General features: G+C 41.8%; 1 protein-coding gene across 6 annotated transcripts in view; it reads left to right on the top strand.

Annotated features, from left to right (window-relative positions):
- The window catches only part of RNF44 (ring finger protein 44), a 928,909-nt gene that overhangs the window by 587,505 nt on the left and 319,742 nt on the right, over positions 1-21,662 (top strand). The gene's annotated exons all lie outside the window — the stretch shown is intronic.

Below are 21,662 nucleotides of genomic sequence, written 5' to 3'. Positions count from 1 at the left end.
AAATCTTTGCCCAAGTCACTCACCTGTGGGGCATTCCAGACATGGATCTGATGGCCTCTCGTCAGAACTTCAAAGTTCCTTGCTACGGGGCCAGATCCAGGGATCCCAAGGCGGCTCTAGTGGATGCACTAGTAGCACCTTGGACCTTCAAACTAGCTTATGTGTTCCCGCCATTTCCTCTCATCCCCAGGCTGATAGCCAGGATCAAGCAGGAGAGGGCGTCGGTGATCTTGATAGCTCCTGCGTGGCCACGCAGGACTTGGTATGCAGATCTGGTGAATATGTCATCGGCTCCACCTTGGAAGCTACCTTTGAGACGAGACCTTCTTGTTCAGGGTCCGTTCGAACATCCGAATCTGGTTTCACTCCAGCTGACTGCGTGGAGATTGAACGCTTGATTTTATCGAAGCGAGGATTCTCAGATTCTGTGATCGATACTCTTGTTCAGGCCAGAAAGCCTGTGACTAGAAAGATTTACCACAAAATTTGGAAAAAATATATCTGTTGGTGTGAATCTAAAGGATTCCCTTGGGACAAGGTTAAGATTCCTAGGATTCTATCCTTCCTTCAAGAAGGATTGGAAAAAGGATTATCGGCAAGTTCCCTGAAGGGACAGATTTCTGCCTTGTCGGTATTACTTCACAAAAAGCTGGCAGCTGTGCCAGATGTTCAAGCCTTTGTTCAGGCTCTGGTTAGAATCAAGCCTGTTTACAAACCTTTGACTCCTCCTTGGAGTCTCAATTTAGTTTTTTCAGTTCTTCAGGGGGTTCCGTTTGAACCCTTACATTCCGTTGATATTAAGTTATTATCTTGGAAAGTTTTGTTTTTAGTTGCGATTTCTTCTGCTAGAAGAGTCTCAGAATTATCTGCTCTGCAGTGTTCTCCTCCTTATCTGGTGTTCCATGCAGATAAGGTGGTTTTACGTACTAAACCTGGTTTTCTTCCAAAAGTTGTTTCTAACAAAAACATTAACCAGGAGATTATCGTACCTTCTCTGTGTCCAAAACCAGTTTCAAAGAAGGAACGTTTGTTGCACAATTTGGATGTTGTTCGCGCTCTAAAATTCTATTTAGATGCTACAAAGGATTTTAGACAAACATCTTCCTTGTTTGTTGTTTATTCAGGTAAAAGGAGAGGTCAAAAAGCAACTTCTACCTCTCTCTCTTTTTGGATTAAAAGCATCATCAGATTGGCTTACGAGACTGCCGGACGGCAGCCTCCCGAAAGAATCACAGCTCATTCCACTAGGGCTGTGGCTTCCACATGGGCCTTCAAGAACGAGGCTTCTGTTGATCAGATATGTAGGGCAGCGACTTGGTCTTCACTGCACACTTTTACCAAATTTTACAAGTTTGATACTTTTGCTTCTTCTGAGGCTATTTTTGGGAGAAAGGTTTTGCAAGCCGTGGTGCCTTCCATTTAGGTGACCTGATTTGCTCCCTCCCTTCATCCGTGTCCTAAAGCTTTGGTATTGGTTCCCACAAGTAAGGATGACGCCGTGGACCGGACACACCTATGTTGGAGAAAACAGAATTTATGTTTACCTGATAAATTTCTTTCTCCAACGGTGTGTCCGGTCCACGGCCCGCCCTGGTTTTTTTTTTTAATCAGGTCTGATATTTTATTTTCTTTAACTACAGTCACCACGGTACCATATGGTTTCTCCTATGCAAATATTCCTCCTTAACGTCGGTCGAATGACTGGGGTAGGCGGAGCCTAGGAGGGATCATGTGACCAGCTTTGCTGGGCTCTTTGCCATTTCCTGTTGGGGAAGAGAATATCCCACAAGTAAGGATGACGCCGTGGACCGGACACACCGTTGGAGAAAGAAATTTATCAGGTAAACATAAATTCTGTTTTTTTCTCTCTGATAGAACGGAACAAGCCCTCCCTGGAGTGTCTCTGTTTGTAACGTTGTGTATTATCAAAGCTAGGCTTCTTACACACAAGCCACCCAATACATGTTTTATGAGCCTGATCAGGATACATTTTAATCGTGTTCTTGGCAGACACGTTCCTTTGAATTCCTCCTACCCCTATGGTAGGGGTAATTATACTGCTGTATTTATCCCCTAGAAGAGGGTTTCAGGATTAAAGTAAAATCCCTCTAAAGTTTAGGGGTAATTATACTGAATTTGGTTTTAATTCCAGCAAAGGATGGGTTAAGTTCTTGTTTTCATATAGTGACTTGGGGCATATTTTTCCCTATGATTACATGATTTTTGTCTCTTGAAATACAGAAGATACAACATCCAGGTGTGACTCGTAACCCTTCTGACAGGTATATAAATATTTAAATCATATGCACTTCTGTGCTGCGCAATTTGATAGATTGTTAATCACTGAGCCCAGTGTTTCTTAGGATGATGCTGTTCAGGCAATGCCACAGCTTTCTCCTTTAAAGTCCCAAGCCTCAATGGCGTAACATGCAGTGCCCTGCGGTTCCTCAATCTCCTGGAGGAGTGAATTTGCATATAAATTTTGCTGTACTGCTATTGCTGTAAAAAGGAAAGTGCATGAGGAAATTTAGATTTTCAGATAGTAGGTTTCTGTTCCGCCTACTGCTACACAGGTTGCCCTCCCTCATAAGTCTGATGAGGAGGATATGTCGGTAGCCTCTGAGGGTGAAATCTCAGATTCGGACAGTATAATTCCTTCATCTGATGGTGAAGTAGTAACCTTCAGATTTAAGCTTGAACACCATCTTGTATTGTTAAAGGAGGTTTTGGCTACTTTGAAGCGACTCCGATACACCTGTCGTTGTCAACCCTAAAGAATCTAGTAAACTTTATAAATACTAGGATTCCTCTGTGGAAGTTTATCCTGTTCCAGACCGTGCTACAAGATTTTTTCACAGGAATGGGAGAAGTCAGGGATTCCTTTTTCCCCGTCTCCTGTCTTTTAAAAGATGTTTCCTGTCGTCACGTTAAATATCATGGCGCACGGTGCAGAAGTAGTAGGGGCCATTTCTACTCTGGCTTAGAGAACTACGATCCCTCTAGAGGATAGCTGCTCTTTCAGGATCAATGGACTAAGCTGGAAGTTTGTATTGCCACTGTGTCAAGTGCGGCATCTTATTAGTGCAACGCCTTAAGCTAGCTAATTCTTTTATTTTCTGATGCTACCATGCAAGTCTTTAAGCAGGGAGCCAAGATATCTGGCTTCGCTGTGCTAGCCCGCTGGGTGTTGCTTCCAAGCTTCTGGCACTTCCTTATAAGGGTAAGACCTTGTTGGGTTCTGATCTGACAGGAATATTTCTGATTTTATGAGTGGAAAAGGGTCTTTTCTACCACAAGACAAAATGAATAGACCTGAAGGAGTTTGCCCCCAATCCAGGATCGGACCATGTGGCTGTTGAATCTCTGTTTGTCTTCAAACGTGGATATGAGATGTCCCAGATAGGCTACGGACATAGTTTCTCAGGGTTAATAAATAGAATTTATACCTTTCCTCCCAGAGGCAGGTTCCTCCTCTCAATTTATCTGCAGGCCAGATAACAGTGAGGCATTTTTGAAGTGTGTTGGGACCTCTCTTCTCTGTGAGTGATAGTTTCATTTCCTGTAAGGGAACAGGGTCTAGGGTCCTATTTATTCCTGTTCCTGTTAAGCTAGCTAATTCTTTTATTTTCTGATGCTACTATGCAAGTCTTTAAGCAGGGAGCCAAGATATCTGGCTTCGCTGTGCTAGCCCGCAGGGTGTTGCTTCCAAGCTTCTGGCACTTCCTTATAAGGGTAAGACCTTGTTGGGTTCTGATCTGACAGGAATATTTCTGATTTTATGAGTGGAAAAGGGTCTTTTCTACCACAAGACAAAATGAATAGACCTGAAGGAGTTTGCCCCCAATCCAGGATCGGACATGTGGCTGTTGAATCTCTGTTTGTCTTCAAACGTGGATATGAGATGTCCCAGATAGGCTACGGACATAGTTTCTCAGGGTTACTAAATAGAATTTATACCTTTCCTCCCAGAGGCAGGTTCCTCCTCTCAATTTATCTGCAGGCCAGATAACAGTGAGGCATTTTTGAAGTGTGTTGGGACCTCTCTTCTCTGTGAGTGATAGTTTCATTTCCTGTAAGGGAACAGGGTCTAGGGTCCTATTCATTCCTGTTCGTGGTTCCCGAAAATGAGGGAATTTTTCGTCCTACTCTAGACCTAAAGTGTCTCATCAAGTTTTCTCAGGGTACCGCCCTTCAAAATGGAAACCATTGGTTCTTTTTTTGTTTTTTCCTTTGGTCCAAGAGGGTCAGTTCATGATGACCATAGACCTGGAGGACGCGTATCTTAAAGTTCCTGAGATTTGCCTTTCTGTCAAACTTTCAGTTTGTGGCTCTTCCCTTTGGCCTTGCCACGGCTTCAAGAGGGGGCTATCTTGGCAATGATCAGGTTTCGGGGAATTGCTGTGGTGCCCTTCCTGGATGACATAATGGTTCAGGCGCCATCTTTTCATCAAGCAAGCTCTCATAAAGAGATGGGAAGTGAATCTGGAAATGAGTTCCCTTGTTCCAGCTACAAGGGTAGTTTTTCTTAGAGACCGTAATAGTTTCCCTATCTCTGAAAATATTTCTGACAGAGGTCAGAAAATCAAAGATTCCTTTCTCTTGCTTTTCTCTGCAGTCTACTGTTCGGCCTTCAGTTCAGCTCAATGTATGTAGGTAATTGGTCTGATGGTCGCTTCATTGGACATTATTCTCTTTGTTCAATCCCATCTGAGAGTTCTGCTGTTATGCATGCTCAGATAGTGGAACGGGGATCATGTGGCTCTGTCTCGGGGATAGATCTAGATCGATATGGGATTTTCTCCCGTGGTGGTTTTCTCAGGACCATCTGTCCCAGGGCATGGCTTCCGGAGACCTTCCTGGGTAATAGTGACCACGGACGACAGCCTGTTGGGCTGGCGACTATGGTCTCTTGGAGTTGAGAGCGATCTACAATGCTCTGATGACTTGGCCTCAGTTGTCTTTAGCCCGGGTTACCAAGTTCTATTTGGACAGTTTCACCTCAACCACCTGGGAGGAAACTGGAGTTCCTTAACCATGATGGAGGTGGCGTGGATTGTTCATTGAGCGGACGCTCACAATTGCTGTCTATCTACTATCCACTTCTAGGAGTGGATACTGGGAGCGGACTTCTTGAGCAGTCAGACATTTCTTTCTGGGGAGTCGGCGCTCCTCCCAGAGGTGTTTTCCGGTTTAACCCTCAAATGGTGGAGGGGTGCTGGAGTTGGATCAGATGGCAGTACGCTAAGCTTCCAAGGTTCGTTTAAAGGTCAAGAGATCAGCTGGCTGCCCTGATAGATTCTCTGGCGTCTCCTTGAGTTTTCAGTCTGACATACCTGTTGTGGTTAAAGCTATGTCACCACACCTGTTTCCTCAATTTGCTCTCCTTCCATGAGTCATTGCTCATATCTAATGGGAGAGAGCATCAGTAATTTTCATAGTTCCTGCATGGTCTCGCAGAATCAGTTATGCAGACCTGGTGGAGATGTAATTTCTTCCACTTTGGAGGCTTCCCCAGAGGAAGGACATTCTAACTCAAGGTTCGTTTCTTTCATCCAAGAAAGAAATGTTCTGTCTAAGCGTGTCTTTTCTGCGTTGGTTATTGAGACCATGATTCAGGCTTGCGAGCCTGTTACTAGAAAGATTTTCCATAAGGTGTGGCGTGAATGCCTTTATTGGTGGGAATCCAAGGGCTACTCTTGGAGTAGGGTTAGGATTCCTAGGATTTTGTCTTCTCTCCAGGAAGGTCTGAAGAAGGGATTGTCAGTCAGTACTCTGAAAAGTTTAGATTTCTGCATTATCTGTTTTGGTTACAAACGTCTGGATGTGCCAGATGTTTAATCCTTTTGTCAGGCCCTGGTCAGAATCAGGCCTGGGTTTAAGTCTGTTGTTCCTTCTTGGAGCCTTATTCTTGTTCTTAAAGTTTTGCAGTGGGCTCCGTTTAAGCCTTTGCATTCCCTAGATATCATGTTAGTATCTTGGAAGGTTTTCTTTTTTTTGCTATCTCTTCTGTTCGGAGAGTTTCGGAACTATCGGCTTTGCAGTATGATTTGCCTTAACTTATCTTTCATGCTGATAAGGCGGTTCTTCGTACGAAGTTGTTTTTTTTTTTTTCTTCCTAAAGTGGTTTCAGATAGAAATATTTATCAGGAAATTATTGTTCCTTCTCTATGTCCTAAGGAACGTTTGTTGCACAACCTGGATGTTGTGCGTGCTTTGAAATTCTACCTACTGGAGACTAAGGATTTTCGCCAGTCCTCTGCCCTGTTTGTTTCTCAGGAAAACATAAGGGTCAGAAATCTACTGCTACTTCTCTTTCTTTATGGTTGAGAAGTATAATTCGTTTTGCTTTTGAGACTGATGGTCAGCAGCCTCCTGAGAGAATTACAGCTCATTCCACGAGAGCTGTTTCTTCTTCTGGGCTTTCAACAATGAAGCTTCTGTGGACCAGTTTTGCAGGCTGCAACCTGGTCTTCTCTGCATACTTTTTCTAAATTTTACAAATTTGATACTTTTGCTTTGGCTGAGGTTTCTTTTGGGAGAAAGGTTCTTCAAGCGATTGTGCCTTCTGTTTATGTCTGCCTGTCTTGTTATCCCTCCTTAGTCATCTGTGTCCTCTAGCTTTGGTATTGGTTCCCAACAGTAATTGAGGACGTTGTGGGCTCACCATATCTTAGGAAAGAAAACAATATTTATGCTTGCCTGATAAATGTATTTCTTTCCGGATATGGTGAGTCCATGACCCCACCCTTATTATTAAGACAGTTATCTGTCTCTCGCTCTCTCGCTCTCTCGTTCACTCTCTCTCTCGTTCGCTCTCTCTCTCTCTCTAGCTTGCTCGCTCTCTCTCTTTCTCTAGCTTGCTCGCTCTCTCTCTTTCTCTAGCTTGCTCGCTCTCTCTCTTTCTCTAGCTTGCTCGCTCTCTCTCTTTCTCTAGCTTGCTCGCTCTCTCTCTTTCTCTAGCTTGCTCGCTCTCTCTCTCTAGCTCGCTCTCTCTCTCTAGCTCTCTCTCTCTAGCTCGCTCGCTCTCTCTAGCTTGCTCTCTCTCTAGCTCTCTCTCTCTCTCTCTCTAGCTCGCTCTCTAGCTCGCTCGCTCTCTTGCTCGCTCTCTCTCTATCTCTCGCTCGCTCTCTCTATCGCTCGCTCGCTATCGCTCTCTCTATCTCTCTCTCTCTATCTCTCGCTCTCTATCTCTCGCTCTCTCTATCATCTCTATCTCTATCATCTCTATCTCTATCATCTCTCTCTCTATCTCTATCATCTCTCGCTCTATCTCTATCATCTCTCGCTCTATCTCTATCATCTCTCGCTCTATCTCTATCATCTCTCGCTCTATCTCTATCATCTCTCGCTCTATCTCTATCATCTCTCGCTCTATCTCTATCATCTCTCGCTCTATCTCTATCATCTCTCGCTCTATCTCTATCATCTCTCGCTCTATCTCTATCATCTCTCGCTCTATCTCTATCATCTCTCGCTCTATCTCTATCATCTCTCGCTCTATCTCTATTATCTCTATCATCTCTCGCGCTCTATCATCTCGCGCTCTATCATCTCGCGCTCTATCATCTCTCGCTCTATCATCTCTCGCTAGCTCTATCTCTCGCCATTACTGCTTAGATTGTTACGTCTGAGACGGTAAACGGGCAGAGAGAGAAATAAAAAAGGGAAGAGATTTGAGAGAGAAGAGAGACTGTAAAGAGAAAATATGGCCTGATAGAGTAGGGAGGGGGTAAAAAGAGAGATTGAAGGAGAGGAGGGATTGTAGAAAGATGGACCTGGAAAAATTGTTTTATAATTATCATCTATGACCTCACATTAATGTCAACACTCTCTACTTTCTCTCCGTTCAACAACTTCCTTTTTCTGTCCAGCTGTTGTTTTCCCTAGAACCCTAGTTGATGTTGCTAACTTTGTCAATGTATTACTGTATGTAGCATTATTTAATTTATGCTATAAAAAATGACTGCACCATTAGGTGTTTCACTTTGGTTAAACATATGCAAAGAGGGGGGGCAGTTGGTGGGTGTGGTGTGGCGGGTAGTGGGTGGATAAAAAGTGGTGAGTAGCATTTTGGGCTGGCTATTACCTTAGGGCTTGAAATTTTGAGACTTTTGAGCAGTTCTGCTATAACAAATGAGATACCCCATTGTACGATCACATTCTAATAAAGTAAACTGTAAACATATAGGGGCCTATTTATCAAGCTGTCAACCGCAAATACGCTGGAATTCCGCAGCGTAATTGTGGCGAGCCTGATTCGCCTTATTTATCAAAGACTGGCAAAAGTAGAATTTTGTGACGTAACATACGTTCCGCCGGTCTCAGTCCGACACAGATCGATGCTTAAGTCACTACAGATGTTCCGAATACAAATTCGGCACTATCTGACTACTTTTGCTATTTATCAAATTTCTACCAGGTACGCTCGCCACTATTCCGGCCCAGCGTACCTGCTTTTCAGTCCGCCGCCCTGGAGGCGGCAGATGCCATAGGAATCAATGGGAGTCTGAAAGCAACGAAAGCTTATGTTCGCTGCTGCCCGATATCCCATTGATTCCTATGGGAGAATAAAGTTATGTTTACACCTAACACCCTAACATAAGCCTCGAGTCTAAACACCCCTAATCTGCCGCCCCCTACACAGCCGCCACCTACATTATACTTATTAACCCTTAATCTGCCACCACTGACACCTACATAAAAGTATAAACCCCTATCTCGCCGCTCCCGGAGCCCACTGCAACTAAATAAATGTATTAACCCCTAAACCTCCAGCCCCCACATCGCAATAAACTAAATTAACCTATTAACCCCTAAACCTAACAACCCGCTAACTTTATATTAAATATTAACTCATTCCTATCTTATAATAAATTTAAACTTACCTTTAGATTTAAATTAAACTATATTAAACTACTAATTAACCTATTCTAACTATTATAATAAAATTACATTAAACTATATTAAACTAATAATTAACCTATTCTAACTATTATACTACAACTACATTAAACTATATTAAATTAATAATTAATCTACCCTAACTTTTATACTACAATTACATTAAACTATATTCAAATAATAATTAATCTAACCTAACTTTTATACTAAAATTACATTAAACTACAAATTAAATTAACTATTTTATATATTTAAACACCCTTCTCAAATAATTTAAATCTACACTAAAAAATTACAAAGTTAGAAAAAACTAACTAAGTTACAAAAAATAATAAACACTAAGTTACACAAAAAATAAAAAAATAAATTATCAAAGCTTTAAACTAATTACACCTAATCTAAGGGCCCTATGAAAATAACCCCCCCCCCCCCCCCAAAAAAAAAACAAAACCCTAGCCTACAATAAACTACAAATATCCCTTAAAAGGGCCTTTTGCGTGGCATTGCCCCAAAGTAATCAGCTCTTTTACCTGTAAAAAAAAAAAATACCCCCCAACAGTAAAACCCACCACCCACACAACCAACCCCCAAATAAAAACCTAATCTAAAAAAACCTAAGCTCCCCATTGCCCTGAAAAGGGCATTTGTATGGGCGCAAAAGTCTTCACCCAGACAGCATCTTCTATCTTCATCCATCCGGCGCGGAGCGGCTCCATCTTGAAGACATCTGACGCGGAGCATCCTCTTCCTTCCGACGACTACCGACGAATGAGGGTTCCTTTAAATGACGTCATCCAAGATGGCAACCCTTAGATTCCGATTGGCTGATAGAATTCTATCAGCCAATCGGAATTAAGGTTGAAAAAATCCTATTGGCTGTTGCAATCAGCCAATAGGATTGAGCTTTCATCCTATTGGCTGATCTAAACAGCCAATAGAATGCAAGCTCAATCCTATTGACCCACTCTTGTTATCTGTCAGCAATCTACATCCCAGGTGCAGAGAACTGGGAAGCGGATTTTCTAAGTCGACAGACCCTTCATCCGGGGGAGTGGGAACTCCACCCGGAGTTGTTTGCCTCACTGATTCTCCAATGGGGCAGACCGGAATTGGATCTGATGGCATCTTGACAGAATGCCAAAATTCCAAGATACGGATCCAGGTCGAGGGATCCTCAGGCCGAACTGATAGATGCCTTGACAGTGCCTTGGTCGTTCAGCCTAGCTTATGTGTTTCCACCGTTTTCCCTCCTTCCACGCGTGATTGGTTGAATCAAACAGGAGAGAGCTTCAGTAATCCTGATAGCGCCTGCGTGGCCACGCAGGACTTGGCATGCGGATCTAGTGGACATGTCCTCTCTGCCACCGTGGAAACTTTCTTTGAGACAGGACCTTCTCATTCAAGGTCCTTACCAACATCCAAATCTACTTTCTCTGCAGCTGACTGCGTGGAGATTGAACGCTTGATTTTATCTAAGCAAGGTTTTTCTGATTCGGTCATCGATACTTTGATACAGGCTAAAAAGCCTGTCACTAGAAAAATCTATCAATATCTTTATTGGTGTGAATCCAAGGGTTACTCATGGAGTAAGGTTAGGATTCCCAGGACTCTTTTCTCCAACAAGGATTGGAGAAAGGGTTATCAGCAAGTTCCTTAAAGGGACAGATTTCTGCTTTGTCAATTTTGTTTCACAAACGTTTGGCAAATGTGCCAGATGTTCAGTCTTTTTGTCAGGCTCTAACTAGAATTAAGCCTGTATTTAGACCAATTACTCCTCCCTGGAGTTTGAATTTAGTTCTTCGAGTTCTTCAAGGGGTTCCGTTTGAACACATGCGTTCCATAGTTATTAAATTGTTATCTTGGAAAGTTATGTTTTTGGTTGCTATTTCTTCTGCTCGAAGATTTTCTGAGCTTTCAGCATTACAGTGTGATTTGCCTTATCTCATATTTCATTCTGGTAAGGTGGTTTTACGTACCAAACCTGGTTTTCTTCCTAAGGTTGTTTCAAATAAGAATATTAATCAGGAAATTGTTGTTCCTTCCTTGTGTCCTAATCCTTCTAAGAAGGAGCGTCTGTTACATAACCTTGACGTGGTCCGTGTCTTAAAGTTCTACTTGCAGGCAACTAAGAATTTCCGTCAATCATCTTCATTATTCATTGTTTATTCTGGAAAACGTAGGAGTCAGAAAGCTACGGCTACCTCTTTCTTTTTGGCTGAGGAGTATCATCCGCCTGGCATATGAGACTGCTGGAAAGCAGCCTCCTGAAAGAATTATGGCTCATTCTACTAGGGCTGTGGCTTCCACATGGGCCTTTAAAAACGATGCATCTGTTGAACAGATTTGTAAGGCTGCGACTTGGTCGTCCCTTCATACTTTTTCAAAATTTTACAAATTTGATACTTTTGCTTCTTCTGAGGCTGTTTTTGGGAGAAAAGTTCTTCAAGCAGTGTTGCCTTCTGTTTAGGTCTCTGTCTTGTCCCTCCCTTTCATCCGTGTCCTGTAGCTTTGGTATTGTATCCCACAAGTAAGGATGCAATCCGTGGACTCGTCGTATCTTGTAGAAGAAAAGGTAATTTATGCTTACCTGATAAATTGATTTCTTCTACGATACGACGAGTCCACGGCCCTCCCTGTCATTTTAAGTCATATTATGTTTTATTTTTACAACTTAAGTCACCTCTGCACCTTTTAGCTTTTCCTTTCTCTTCCTTAAACCTTCGGTCGAATGACTGGGGGTGGAGGGGAAGGGAGGAGCTATATATACAGCTCTTCTGTGGTGCTCTTTGCCACTTCCTGTTAGCAGGAGGATAATATCCCACAAGTAAGGATGAAATCCGTGGACTCGTCGTATCGTAGAAGAAATCAATTTATCAGGTAAGCATAAATTTCCTTTTTTTCCCAAATCCCACCTTTTGTGTCTCATTACTCGTGGACTATTCAGCTTTGTTATTAGTTCCCAGGCATAATGGATCATGGACTCTCACCACCTGTATGAAAGAAAACACAATTTATTCTTAACTGATAAATTAATTTCTTTTATGTTGGTGAGTGTCCTGTAGACACGACCCTGTTTTTTTTTTTGTGTGTGTGTGTGTTTTTTTTTTTTTATCACACATTTTTTTTCCCTTTTTTTATTTTTGGCTCTTATCACCTCATTTTGCCTGGCTATACTTTCGACTGAGGTACCTGTGAGGTGGAAGGAGTAATTCCCAGGAAAAATGGATCGTGGACTCTCACCACCATGAAAGAAATTAATTTATCAGGTAAGCATAAATTATGTAGTGTGGGCCTAGTCAGTGAGGTGCAGCCATATCCCTCTAGGCACATTGGGCCATGAGTTCACATCTGGTTTCCCACCTTCAGACTTAGGGAGACTTCTACAATGGTCATAATTTGCATAAACAAAAAGAAAGAAGTGCTCAAACAGGGAATGAACAATAGCGTAATAGCTTGTTCTATGGCAAGTTATCACCCTAGGAGCAACCTCTATGCCCAGCATGTGCCTTTCACAGAGAATAACTTTTCAGTAGTAGATCAGTCTGGTCCTGAATAAACAGTACAGTCCAGACCCAAAATACCTTGCAATCCCTTTATGAATGAGAGACATGGCAAACCCCAGACGTACCTTTCAACCTAGTGTGGGCCTCGTCAGTGAGGTGCAGCCATATCCCTTAAGGGTAAAGGTGGGAAACAAGACGTGGACCCGTTGCCCAATGTGCTTAGAGGGATATCGCCGCACCTCACTGACAAGGCAAACATATGTCTGGGGTTTGCTTTGTCTGTTTTGGGGCTGGACTGTACTGTTTAGTGTTAGAATTTGCTGCTTTTGCAGTACAATATTTATAAACCTGTTTTTGTTTTTTCTCTTCTATACAGTTTTATGGGATTTTATAGTTATTATTATTATTATTATTATTATTATTATTCCTTATTTATAAAGCGCCAACAGATTCCGCAGCGCTGCCCATGTGTACAAGGATAACCGTACAATGGAGAAACAATATGATAAGACAAAATTTTACAGACAAATACAGGGGTAATTAAGGGCCCTATTCCCGTGGGAACTTACAATTGTTCTGAAAAGTGCACATTTTTATGATGACTGCACTAGCCAAGGATTTTGTAAATGCCTTCTTTCATTGCACAATATAAAATATCTGATCATATGCACCAAAACTTTCAAATTCAGATCAGGCATTAAAAATCAATAATCAATACATTTGGACAATAGGGTTACGCTTGTCATTCTTTATTTGCTAATCTGGATTTTTATAATTTTTTTATCCTCTGATACAATTTTAAAGGAACATAGGTAGATTATAGAAGCATTGTAGAGAACTTGTTTTAATAGTACAAAATGTGTAACTCTCTACTCCGCTCTGTCAGTTGTCTCCTTGCTTGAATAGTTTAATTTGTTCCACCAATTCAGAGAGGCTTACCATCTCTCCTCTAAATGTTTTTCATCCTAATAAAAAGAAATCTTCGAACTGCCTCAACTGGGTACTGCAACTACAATCCATGTGACACACTACCCCAAATAGAATTTTGTAGTGCTGTACAAATAAATGATGACAATAAATACAATATTAACGGCCCCTTTATTTTTCAACTTGCAATGGCAATATAAGCTATCCAGAAATAAGAGACATCAAAGTCAAAATTTAAAATTGCATCATCTATTTGAGTTATGAAAGTTTTAACAGCTTTCCAATGTACTTCTAATATCTAATTTGCTTTGTTCTTTTGTATCCTTTGTTGGAAAGCGTACCTATGTAGGATCCAGAGCAGCAATGCACTACTGGGAGCTAGTTGATTGGTGGCTGCACACATATGCTTCTTGTAATTGGCTCGCCTTATGTGTTAAGCTAGCTCCCAGTAGTGCATCCTTCAATAGAGGATACTAGAGAATGAAGCAACTTTGATAATAGAAGTGAAAATGGTAAGTTGTTTAAAAATGTATGCTTTATGTTACACTTGAAAGAGATATTTAGGGTTTCATGTCCCTTTAACTCTTCATCTCACTCAGGTTTTTTAACCTGTATTAACATCACAAGTCCTTGCTAATGACCTACTTCAGAGTCCATTCCAGTCTGGTCAGCACTCTGTCCGTATTCCTGTCTCTGTGCAGATAAGTCTGTTTCCTGGGTCCTGTCTGTAAAAATCACGTATTCCTTTACAAATACATCACTTTTCACACAGTTAACTAAAACATTACTTTTGGAGGTAAGCAGAGTTATTTTCTGAAAGCTTGTGTTGTTTTACAACAGTACCTTTGTTGAAGTAAACATTTTTCACTACTGCTGACTTAAATGACCATTAAATACTGTTGCATTTCTTAAGCAACACATTCATAATAAGAAAACAACGGAATAACACTTGCTTTGCATTAGATTATTTTCTGACAAATTTCAAAGTTGATTTTGATTTCCATGTTCCCTGTATCTTGTGACTGCTATTAACCAATCGCAGACTCATATATACTGTGAACTCTTGCACATGCTTTGTAGTAGCTGGTGCCTCAGAAAGTTTGCATATAAAGAGTGCACAATTTTATAATGGAGATAAATTGGAAAGGAGTTTATTTTTTTTAAAATTAATTTTTTTAAATTTATTTTTTTAAATGTAATTTTGACTTTAAAGGAATATAGAACGCAATTTTTTTTCTTTCATGATTCAGATAGAGCATACAATTTTTAACAACGTTCCAATTTACGTCTTATTAAATTTTCTTTGTTTTCTTGTTTGTTGAAAAGCATGAAGCAAATTTGATAAAATACGTAAATTGGAAACTTTTTAAAAATTGTATGCTCTATCTAAATAATGAAAGAAAATGTTTGGGTTTAATGTCCCTTTAAATCTAATTTGTTATCAAATACATTAAACACAAAACCTTATAAACACGTTTTTAATTGAGGATGATAGTGGAAGTGGCAATTGGGTAGATGTGAAGCCTCTTTTCAATAATGACATAAAGGAGAGTCCATCCTTTCTGTTTAATTCGAAAGTCTGTAGTTGGTTTCTCACTTTTATTGCCAATAAGCATATTTCTCCAACATTGGTGTGTCCGGTCCACGGCGTCATCCTTACTTGTGGGAATATCTCCTCCCCAACAGGAAATGGCCACACAGTCCCTCCCAGGCTCCGCCCACCCCAGTCATTCTCTTTGCCGTTGCACAGGCAACATCTCCACGGAGATGGTTAAGAGTATGTGGTGTTTAAATGTAGTTTTTTTTATTCTACTATCAAGAGTTTGTTATTTTAAAATAGTGCTGGTATGTACTATTTACTCTGAAACAGAAAAAGATGAAGATTTCTGTTTGTTAGAGGAAGATGATTTTAGCAGACAGTAACTAAAATCGATTGCTGTTTCCACATAGGACTGTTGAGATGAAGTAACTTCAGTTGGGGGAAACAGTTAGCAGACTTTTCTGCTTAAGGTATGACTAGCCATATTTCTAACAAGACTGTGTAATGCTGGAAGGCTGTCATTTCCCCTCATGGGGACCGGTAAGCCATTTTCTTAGTTTCAAACAGAATAAAGGGCTTAATATGGGCTATAAAACTGGTAGACACTTTTATGGGCTAAATCGATTGCTTTATTTGGACATTTTATACATGTTAATGCTGATAATTCACACTTATAAACTTGGGGAACGTTTTTTAACGTCAGGCACTATGTTAGACACCTTTTCCAGTCAGGAAGGGCCTTCCCAGTTGTAGGCTGAGCCTCATTTTCGCGCCATTATTGCGCAGTTGTTTTTGAGAGCAAGACATGCAGATGCATGTGTGAGGACCTGAAAATAGTTGGAAAAGTTTCTAGAAGGCGTCATTTGGTATCGTATTCCCCTCTGGGCTTGGTTAGGTCACAGCAAAGACTGTAGCTGGGACTGTATAGGGGTTAATTTTGTAAACGGCTCCGGTTCCGTTATTTTAAGGGTTAAAGCTCTGAAAATTGGTATGCAATACTTTTAATGCTTTAAGACACTGTGGTGAAATTTTGCTAAATTTTGAACAATTCCTTCATATTTTTTCACATATGCAGTAATAAAGTGTACTCTGTTTAAAATTTAAAGTGACAGTAACGGTTTTGTTTTAAAACGGTTTTTGTGCTTTATTGACAAGTTTAAGCCTGTTTAACATGTCTGTGCCTTCGGATAAGCTATGTTCTATATGTATGAAAGCCAATGTGTCTCCCCATTCAAAATTGTGTGATAATTGTGCCATAGCGTCCAAACAAAGTAAGGACAGTACTGCCACAGATAATGAAATTGCCCAAGATGATTCCTCAGATGAGGGGAGTAGACATGATACTACATCATCTCCTACTGTGTCTACACCAGTTTTGCCCACGCAGGAGGCCCCTAGTACATCTAGCGCGCCAATGCTTATTACCATGCAACAATTGACGGCTGTAATGGATAACTCCATAGCAAATATTTTATCCAAAATGCCTGCATATCAGAGAAAGCGCGATTGCTCTGTTTTAAACACTGAAGAGCAGGAGGGCGCTGATGATAATTGTTCTGTCATACCCTCACACCAATCTGAAATGGCCATGAGGGAGGTTTTGTCAGATGGGGAAATTTCAGATTCAGGAAAAATTTCTCAACAAGCTGAACCTGATGTTGTGACATTTAAATTTAAATTAGAACATCTCCGCGCACTGCTTAAGGAGGGGTTATCTACTCTGGATGATTGTGACAACTTGGTCATTCCAGAGAAATTATGCAAGATGGACAAGTTTCTAGAGGTTCCGGTGCACCCCGACGCTTTTCCTATACCCAAGCGGGTGGCGGACATAGTGAATAAGGAGTGGGAGAAGCCCGGCATACCTTTTGTTCCCCCCCCTATATTTAAGAAATTATTTCCTATGGTCGACCCCAGAAAGGACTTATGGCAGACAGTCCCTAAGGTCGAGGGGGCAGTTTCTACTCTAAACAAGCAAACTACTATTCCTATCAAGGATAGTTGTGCTTTCAAAGATCCTATGGATAAAAAATTAGAAGGTTTGCTTAAAAAGATTGTTGTACAGCAAGGTTACCTCCTACAACCCATTTCGAGCATTGTTCCTGTCACTACAGCAGCGTGGTTCTGGTTCGAGGAACTAGAAAAGTCGCTCAGTAGAGAGACTCCATATGAGGAGGTTATGGACAGAGTTCACGCACTTAAGTTGGCTAACTCCTTTATTTTGGATGCCGCTTTGCAATTAGCTAGATTAGCGGCGAAAAATTCAGGGTTTGCAATTGTGGCGCGCAGAGCGCTTTGGCTAAAGTCTTGGTCAGCGGATGTATCATCCAAGACAAAATTGCTTAACATCCCTTTCAAAGGTAAAACTCTCTTTGGGCCAGAATTGAAAGAGATTATCTCAGACATCACTGGGGGAAAGGGCCACGCCCTCCCACAAGATAGGCCTTTCAAGGCCAAGAATAAGTCTAATTTTCGTTCCTTTCGCAATTTCAGGAACGGACCGGCCTCTAATTCTGCATCCTCTAAGCAAGAGGGTAATGCCTCACAGCCCAAACCAGCCTGGAAACCTATGCAAGGCTGGAACAAGGGTAAGCAGGCCAAAAAGCCTGCTGCTGCTAACAAAACAGCATGAAGAAGTAGCCCCCGATCCGGGACCGGATCTAGTAGGGGGCAGACTCTCTCTCTTTGCTCAGGCTTGGGCAAGAGATGTTCAGGATCCCTGGGCACTAGAAATAGTTTCTCAGGGTTATCTTCTGGAATTCAGGGAACTACCCCCAAGGGGAAGGTTCCACATGTCTCACTTATCCTTAAACCAAATAAAGAGACAGGCGTTCTTACATTGTGTAGAAGACCTGTTAAAGATGGGAGTAATACACCCTGTTCCAAGGACGGAACAAGGAATGGGATTTTACTCAAATCTGTTCGTAGTTCCCAAAAAAGAGGGAACCTTCAGACCAATTCTGGATTTAAAGATCCTAAACAAATTTCTCAGGGTACCATCGTTCAAAATGGAAACCATTCGAACGATTCTACCCACTATCCAGGAAGGTCAATTTATGACTACCGTGGACCTAAAGGATGCATACCTACATATTCCTAGCCACAAAGAACATCATCAGTTCCTAAGGTTCGCCTTTCTGGACAAACATTACCAGTTTGTGGCCCTCCCATTCGGGTTAGCCACTGCTCCAAGGATTTTCACAAAGGTACTCGGGTCCCTTCTAGCGGTTTTAAGACCGAGGGGCATTGCAGTAGTACCGTACTTGGACGACATTCTAATACAAGCGTCGTCCCTTTCAAAAGCAAAGGCTCATACAGACATCGTTCTGGCCTTTCTTAGATCTCACGGATGGAAGGTGAACATAGAAAAGAGTTCTCTGTCTCCGTCAACAAGAGTTCCCTTTTTGGGAACAATAATAGATTCCTTAGAAATGAGGATTTTTCTGACAGATGTCAGAAAGTCAAAACTTCTAAGCGCTTGTCAAGTTCTTCACTCTGTTCCACGTCCTTCCGTAGCTCAGTGCATGGAAGTAGTAGGGTTGATGGTTGCAGCAATGGACATAGTTCCTTTTGCGCGAATTCATCGAAGACCATTACAACTGTGCATGCTCAAACAGTGGAATGGGGACTATACAGACTTGTCTCCAGTGATTCAAGTAGATCAGAGGACCAGAGATTCACTCCGTTGGTGGCTGACCCTGGACCATCTATCCCAGGGAATGAGCTTCCGCAGACCAGAGTGGGTCATTGTCACGACCGACGCCAGCCTAGTGGTCTGGGGCGCGGTCTGGGAACCCCTGAAAGCTCAGGGACTATGGTCTCGGGAAGAGTCTCTTCTCCCGATAAACATTCTGGAACTAAGAGCGATATTCAATGCTCTCAGGGCTTGGCCTCAGCTTGCAAAGGCCAGATTCATAAGATTCCAATCAGACAACATGACGACTGTTGCTTACATCAATCATCAGGGGGGAACAAGGAGTTCCTTAGCGATGAAAGAAGTGACCAAAATAATACAATGGGCGGAGGATCACTCCTGCCATCTATCTGCGATCCACATCCCAGGTGTAGAAAACTGGGAAGCGGATTTTCTGAGTCGTCAGACATTCCATCCGGGGGAGTGGGAACTCCACCCGGAGATCTTTGCCCAGTTGACTCAATTATGGGGCATTCCAGACATGGATCTGATGGCGTCTCGTCAGAACTTCAAGGTTCCTTGCTACGGGTCCAGATCCAGGGATCCCAAGGCGACTCTAGTGGATGCACTAGTAGCACCTTGGACCTTCAACCTAGCTTATGTGTTTCCACCGTTTCCTCTCATTCCCAGGCTGGTAACCAGGATCAAACAGGAGAGGGCCTCAGTGATCTTGATAGCTCCTGCGTGGCCACGCAGGACTTGGTATGCAGACCTGGTGAATATGTCATCGGTTCCACCATGGAAGCTACCTTTGAGACAGGACCTTCTTGTTCAGGGTCCATTCGAACATCCAAATCTGGTCTCCCTCCAGCTGACGGCTTGGAGATTGAACGCTTGATTCTATCAAAGCGTGGGTTTTCAGATTCTGTGATAGATACTCTGGTTCAGGCCAGAAAACCAGTGACTAGAAAGATTTACCATAAAATATGGAAAAGATATATCTGTTGGTGTGAATCCAAGGGATTCCCATGGAATAAGATAAAAATTCCTAAGATTCTTTCCTTTCTGCAGGAAGGTTTGGATAAAGGATTATCTGCGAGTTCTCTAAAAGGACAGATTTCTGCTTTATCTGTCTTACTACACAAACGACTGGCAGCTGTGCCAGATGTTCAAGCATTTGTTCAGGCTCTGGTTAGAATCAAGCCTGTTTACAGACCTTTGACTCCTCCCTGGAGTCTAAATCTAGTTCTTTCAGTTCTTCAAGGGGTTCCGTTTGAACCTCTACATTCCATAGATATTAAGTTATTATCTTGGAAAGTTTTGTTTTTGGTTGCTATTTCTTCTGCTAGAAGAGTTTCAGAGTTATCTGCTCTGCAGTGTACTCCGCCCTATCTGGTGTTCCATTCAGATAAGGTTGTTTTGCGTACTAAGCCTGGTTTTCTTCCAAAGGTTGTTTCCAACAAGAATATTAACCAGGAGATAGTTGTACTTTCTTTGTGTCCGAATCCAGTTTCAAAGAAGGAACGTTTGCTACACAATTTAGATGTAGTCCGTGCTCTCAAATTCTACTTAGCAGCTACAAAAGAGTTCAGACAAACATCTTCTCTGTTTGTCGTCTATTCTGGTAAAAGGAGAGGTCAAAAAGCAACTTCTACCTCTCTTTCCTTTTGGCTTAAAAGCATCATCCGATTGGCTTATGAGACTGCCGGACGGCAGCCTCCTGAAAGAATCACAGCTCACTCCACTGGGGCTGTGGCTTCCACATGGGCCTTCAAGAACGAGGCTTCTGTTGATCAGATATGTAAGGCAGCGACTTGGTCTTCACTGCACACTTTTACCAAATTTTACAAATTTGATACTTTTGCTTCTTCGGAGGCTATTTTTGGGAGAAAGGTTTTGCAAGCCGTGGTGCCTTCTGTTTAGGTAACCTTATTTGCTTCATCCGTGTCCTAAAGCTTTGGTATTGGTTCCCACAAGTAAGGATGACGCCGTGGACCGGACACACCAATGTTGGAGAAAACAGAATTTATGCTTACCTGATAAATTACTTTCTCCAACGGTGTGTCCGGTCCACGGCCCGCCCTGGTTTTTTAATCAGGTCTGATGAATTATTTTCTCTAACTACAGTCACCACGGTACCATATGGTTTCTCCTATATTTTTCCTCCTGTCCGTCGGTCGAATGACTGGGGTGGGCGGAGCCTGGGAGGGACTGTGTGGCCAGCTTTGCTGGGACTCTTTGCCATTTCCTGTTGGGGAGGAGATATTCCCACAAGTAAGGATGACGCCGTGGACCGGACACACCGTTGGAGAAAGTAATTTATCAGGTAAGCATAAATTCTGTTTTTACAAATTGTATTCAAAACAAAAATTCATACATCTAGATACGAGCAGATCAGAAACATCAAAACATGTACATGCAGAGGCTTAGAAATGTGTTGGTTATACATAACCTGGGGAATTGGTTATAAAGGGATTATCTGTCTTTTTTTAAACGATAAACATTTTCAAGTAGGTTGTCCCTTTAAGGATATAGAATGGGAGTCCAAATTAAACCAGGTCCCTAAGTTGGACAGCGTATGTTATAAGTGAGTCATAAGTAGACTTTGGCAGAGGATTTTCACTCATTGGGTTTACTGCTACAGACCCTACAGTGTATCTAGAATGGCCAGTACTCCCTCTCTCACTAACTGGAATTGGCACTACATTTTAAAGGGATATGAAACGCAAACATTTTTTTTCTTGTGACTCAGACAGAACATACAGTTTAAAAAAACAACAATATTTCCAATGTATTTTTCTTAAATTTGCTTTGTTCCCTTGGTGTTCTTTGTTGAAGAGATACCCAAGTAGGTGCCTGGAGCACTACATGGACTGAAAATAGTGCTGCTATCTAGTGCTATTGCAAATGGGTAACATTCCTGCAAAACTGCTTCCTTATAGTGCTCCAGGCACGTGCATGCTCCTGACCTTACCCTGCTTTTCAACCAAAGCTACCAAGAAAACTAAGAAAATTTGATTATAGAAATAAATTAGAAAGTTGTTTAAAATGACATGCTCTATCTGAATCATGAAATAAATTTTTGTTTTCTATTTTATGTCCCTTTAAATATTGGTTGATCTTCTGAGATTCTGCTATCTTCCTTAGCCAATAAAGT

This window comes from Bombina bombina, chromosome 6, assembly GCF_027579735.1.
Source record: "Bombina bombina isolate aBomBom1 chromosome 6, aBomBom1.pri, whole genome shotgun sequence".
In the NCBI taxonomy this organism is placed as follows: Eukaryota; Metazoa; Chordata; class Amphibia; order Anura; family Bombinatoridae; genus Bombina; species Bombina bombina.
The sequence above is the reverse complement of the archived record's forward strand: the minus strand, read 5'-3'. Positions and strand labels throughout refer to the sequence as shown.